A 5,755-nucleotide genomic window follows, 5' to 3' on the forward strand; every position below is an offset into this window, starting at 1 on the left:
GGCGGCGCCCGGCCTCCCAGGGCTCCCGCTCCTTCTTCCTCCGCCGCCCCGCCCCGCCGGCACTGGCCTGGGCCGCGCGCTCCGCCGCCGGTGCCCGTAGGTCAAACACAAACACGACCCCGCGGTTCAGGGACGCTGCTGTCGCGGGAGAAGCGGCGCGGACGGGCGGGTGTCCGGACCCAGCAGGCGCCAGCCACACGCACGGATGCTTCTCCTTCACCCCGCGAGGCCAGCGGGCGGGCGGTCGCCGACAACCTGAAGATTAAATCCAAACAAACGCGGCGGGGTCGAAAAGGGCGAGCGGCCAGAGCCGAGGGGCAACAGCCCGCGCTCACACTCTTCGTTTTTCTCTCACCCCCTTGGCCAGCGCGGGACCTCCAAGACCCAAGACGACATTCACCTCCCTCCCCGGCCGCTGTCTGTGCGGAGAAGGCCTTTCGCGGTAATTGCTTACTGGGGATCGTCGCTGCCCCGCCCCCCTTTCCTAGTTGGCGCCAAACGGAACGCGCCAATCAGTAAGCAACTCCTCCCCCTTGCTCCCGAATGGCAGCTAGGCTGGGCCAATAAGAGGGGGAAAAGGGGGCAAAGCGCGGGACTCTGCGGGGTCACCGGCTCCCCGAAAGGGGCGGGGCCTGGGGGTGGAGACCGGAGCTGATCCCAAAGAGAGCGGGCTCAGAGGTCAATGAAAACTCCCAGCAGAACCTGCGAGGCGCTGGTCGAGGCCGAAAAGCCGCTCTTGACCCGTTGCATGCTGGGACGCGTAGTTCTCACCGCGCGAGGCCACCCAGTCGCTTGCTGCCCTCGTTGGGCTCCTGCTTCATCGCCCCTGCCTGGCGACCTGCACGCTGACGGAATGTAGCGGCTGGAGAAGACCTCTGGAGGCCAGATTGAGCCCAGCCTTGCAGTACTATGGGCCCCTCTCTTCCTCCTGGGCCTCCGCGCCCCGATTTTATAACCAGGGAGAAAACTGTATGACCTTCTGGCGGCGCTGCCCTTCAAACACCGGGCCCGATTCCGGAGCGCTAACGCTCATCTCAGGCAGGCGGTTCAAGGCCCTGCGGGCCGAGCTGACCACGAGCTGTTGCCCACACAGGACTTGAACCCCACAATACGGCGTGGGCTGCGGGGCTCAGCATTCTTTGCTCGTTTCCATTTTAGCTCTTACTATATCTTCTAAGAATCATTTCTTTCTCTTTCACTCTTTCTTATCCTATTGGGAGCTTCTAGATAGCAATACCATAAATTTAACAATAGCTAACACATATTATTTTTTCTTTTTAAAGGTTGACTAAAGTGTTGAGGATGATTTTTATTATGTTTGGGACCTTCAACTGTGGACTGGAGCAAAGGAAAAGTATAGTCTACAACCAGTCCTTTTCCCCATTCACTTACGTATGCTCTCCAAAGTCCTAGAGCAGCAGGAGGGGAAGGGAAGAGCCTTGCACTGTGAACTTGGGAGGCTTGAGTCCTTACCTGATTCTGCTTTGGGCCAGGTCAATTTCTGTTCCTTCATTCAGTCTCTCCCCAGACCCTACCAACTTGTTACATCCAAACAGACAGCATCAATACTTCCTTGGAAAATGCTGGAATGCCCTCCTCACACCCATACCCAATTCACTCATCCAACACCCACCCAGGAAAATTCTACCCTCAGACACCCTGACTGATAGATCCCCCTGTTTTTATCCATCATTCCAGGCACCACATGGTTACGTTTATTTCTGTGATTTATTTTTTAGGGGTGGAGGGTAGTTTCTGTGATGATTAATTAGGGTGCGTTCTACCCAAATGACTATAAACTCAAAAATGTAGGGACCCTGCCTTTTCTTTTTTCTACTATGGGACCACTCAGGGCCTACCTGGTTCAGGGGACCCCTCAGTACCTGTAGATTGAATATGTGCTGCAAAGAGAAAGTGTGAATGCTCTGAGAGTGTTTAAGAAGGGAATCTGATCTGGTCTGGTATGTGAGGAATTCCTGAGGAAGTGCTCAGGATAAATTCTTAGGATAAGGAGGAAAGTGCTCTGGCCAAAGGGACTGGCCCTCAGCAAAGGCTCTGAGGCCTGGAGTCCCCTGTGTGTGGCAGAAAGCAAGTGGGGGGAAAGGGGTTTGGGGAGAGACCAGACTCTTCAGAGGCTTGGAAACCACATTCTGGAACTTGAACTTGATCTCTTTAGGGCAAAGGGAAACAATCCAAAGGCTTACATTTACACTTAAAAGACATAACCTTGACTCCAGAGCAGGGCTGAGTAGAGAGCAGCAATGGTAGAGCTGGGGACACCAGTTTGGAGGACATCACAGGTGCTGGCTACGAGATGGTGGCAGCCTGAACTAGGAGGGGATGATGCAGAGGAGGAAGGTAGGCCTCACTTCCACCTGTGAGCGGTGAGGGGGTGGACCACAACGGTGCTTCTCAGTAAGGTACTCCAGCAGGGTTCCTCCTTGATGCTCCTTGGCGACCAGAAAAACTCGGCCTTTAAATCTGCATTATGCATCGCAGTGCCCTGTATATTTGGTTTGGAGAAGAGATTCCCTTAGTTAAAAATGAAAGGAAAAAAAATTTTAAACCTCCCACAAAAATAATAAAAAGAAAAAAATCTCCCATTGTTTTATTAGGTTTATTTTCTGTAAGAAAAAACACTCTTGATTTAATGTTTTGCATGTGCCCATTCTTTCCAAGCAATGGCTGACAGGCTGAAGACTAAAGGCTTTGGTTCAGAGCACCAGTTCCTCATACCCCGTCTCCAGCTCCAGCCACGGGCCACCCCGCCCATCGAGAAGCCTCAGGCAATTTACCAGTCTCTGCCGTCCTAGTTCCCAGGATCTGTGGGGCCGCCCCCTCCCTGTCCACTATTTCAAGTACTTTTCTCCATTAACTTCTAAACTTCTAAAAATTTGTTTCCTGTTTTTGGGTAGTTTCATACTGGACTCAACATCCCTGTTCTTGCACGCTTTCATTCAACAGATGTTTATTCATTGCTCACTGGGCCAAACCCAATGCTTGAAATAAAATCCCACAATTTCTACCCTCAGGGAGCCCACCTCTGCTAAATACTATCTCACAAACCTCCCTGATAGTAATAATTGCTGTCACCTCTACAGCATTGGTGGGACCCAGAGGGGAGGGAGAGGGGGAAACTTTCCAAAGGAGATGAAAGCTGCTGAAGCTTAAAGGCTTAGATTGCTGGGACAGGGGAATTTGGGGTGGGGTGAGAGGGGGTGCTTTGTAAGGAGAGGAAAGAGCCCAAGGAAGCCAGATAGCAAGGAGAACAGCACTTTCCGAGAACTACTTCTGAGTCCTAGAATGGGCATCTGGAAATGATTGCAAAGGGACACAAAGGCGAAAAAGGGGACGTGACTTGAAGGACGTTGAACTTCCTGAGGGTTTGGCTTCATCCTACAGGTAGTGGAGGGTGTGGCAGGTGAGAGATAATAGGATCAAAACTGCCTTAGGTGGCTGCGGGGGAAGAGTGGGGAAGCCTGAGGAAGGGGCTTTCCAACCATCCAGGGTGAGATGGTCTGAGTCAAGGTGTGTGTGTGGGGGGGCAGGGGGGCTGGGAGGGGTGCTCAGCCACTGGAGGAAGTAGAGCTTATGGCATACGGATTTGGTAACTGAGAGCTGAGGTAGGGGAGAAGGAGGGAGCAGCCCAGAATGATTCCTAGGTCATGACTTAAGCACCAAGGTGGATGGTACCATCATTTCAGCCATGGGCCGCCCAGTTCTTGGATTTGGTGAACTCAGCGTTGTGCTGTCTGGGGCTGGCACTCAGGAGAAAAATTTGGGAGAGTTCATTAGCCTGAGGATGATAATGTCTGCTGAGGATGTACAAAGAGTGTTTGTTTGTTTATTTATTTGTTTGTTTCAAAGAGTGTTTTAGGAGACGGGACCTGGGGAGCACTAGGACTGAAGCCTAGATGTAGCAAAGAGGCCCATGAAGGTGGTACTGGGGAAGGAACCCTAAGAGGGGGAGAGGCCTGTCCACTCCGAGGTGCACTGAGGGAAGTCATTCTGAGCGGGTGAGGGAGGTAGGAGTTGAGGAAGTAGCCTCTGGAAGGCTCTGGGAAGGCAAGAGGTGGCACAGGAGGTATATATAGCACGGCTCATATTTTAGCTCCAAGCAGAGAACAATACAAATGCCTATCAACAATAGACTGGGTAAATAGAGGTTCTTTCATACAGCAATGAAAAGAATGAACTCTATGGATGACTCTCACAATTGATGCTGAACATAAGCCAGACAGAAAAGGACGTGTTATTTGATTCCATTGACATAAAGTTTTAAAAAATGAAAAGTCTTGCGAAGCAGGGAGGTGGGGACTTGTTGAAAGAAGGTGAAGAGATTAGTCAAAGAAGATTTATGCAGGACCCATAGCTATGGACAACAGTGTGCATATTGACTGTGGGTGGGGGGGGGGGGGCTGAGGACTTTCAACTTCCTGAAGGGTTTGGCTTCATCCTGTAGATAGTGGAGGGTGTGGAAGCTGGGTGTAATATGATCAGTACTGCCTTAGGTGAATTAGGTGGAGGGGAACAAAGAAAAATTGGAACAACTGTCATGGCATAAACAATAAAATATTTAAATTAAAGAAAAATGAAAAGACCTTTTTAATTGTTGATGATAGAAGTTAGGATACTGGCCCTGGCTGGTGTGGTTCAGTGGATTGCATGCCATCCTGCGAACCAAAGGGTCACTGGTTCGATTCCCAGTCAGGGCACATGCTTAGGTTGCGGGCCAAGTTCCCAGTAGGGGGTGCACAAAAGGCAACCACACACTGATGTTTGTCTCCCTCTCTTTCTCTCTCCCTTTCCCTCTCTAAAAATAAATAAATTTTTAAAATCTTTAGAAAAGAAGAAGTTAGGGTGCTAGTTATCTTTGGGAGAGAGTGGTAACTGGAAAGGGCCATGAAGAGGGCTTTTGGGAACCCCTCACATTGATTCTTGGTCTGGATGCTGATTGCATGACTGTGTTCACCTTGTGGAAATTCATTGAGCTATATGTACACTCATGGTTCGTTCACTCTGCTCTATATTTCAATGAACTGTTTGTCATTAATAATAAAACAACCTTCCCTTGGCCTCACTTTATCCTCCAGCTATATTCCTTCCCTTCATGGTAAAAAAGTTGTCTCTAATTTCTCTCCTCCCATTCTTCTTGAATCCAATCAAATCAGACATTCAACCTCCTTCCTCCATAGAAACAGCCTTTGGCAAGTTCTCTGAGGATCTTTATTTGGCTGAGTCCAGGGACCAAGTTATGTGCCTTTGTCTTACTCTGGCTGGGATACAGCTCATCACTCCCTTCTAGAAGCATTTGCTTCGCTTGGCTTCCAGGATACCATTCTCCAGGTTGTCCTCTCTCCAGCCGCTTCCACAGAGAGGCCATGACAGAGGAAGCCATTGGGCCCCTCAAGGGTGGGCATGGGGCATAGGGAGAGAGGAGAGCTTTGGGCCTCCTGGATAAGCTCTCCTGGTGCCTCACAGTCTCTTTTCCCCAGCAGCAGCACAGAGCCTAGCTCACAGGACAAGGAGGAGTGTTTGTGGAGTGATTGATGACTAAGAATTTGAATGATATCCTGAAGTCAGAGGCTTTAGAAAGGTCTCTGAGAAGCCATCCTATCTTCCCCTCCCCCACTGAAAATGGACTGGACTTATGGCTTGGGGTAGTGAGACAGGTCCCTAGAGTCCCTTTTCTCTTCTGAAAAAGTTGAGGACTTTTCTGTTTCTCTCCCTGCCCCCCCGCCTGGCATTGGCATAG

Source organism: Pteronotus mesoamericanus, unplaced genomic scaffold, assembly GCF_021234165.1.
Source record: "Pteronotus mesoamericanus isolate MK-2021 breed Mesoamerican mustached bat unplaced genomic scaffold, CSHL_Meso_final scaffold_533, whole genome shotgun sequence".
Classification (NCBI taxonomy): domain Eukaryota; kingdom Metazoa; phylum Chordata; class Mammalia; order Chiroptera; family Mormoopidae; genus Pteronotus; species Pteronotus mesoamericanus.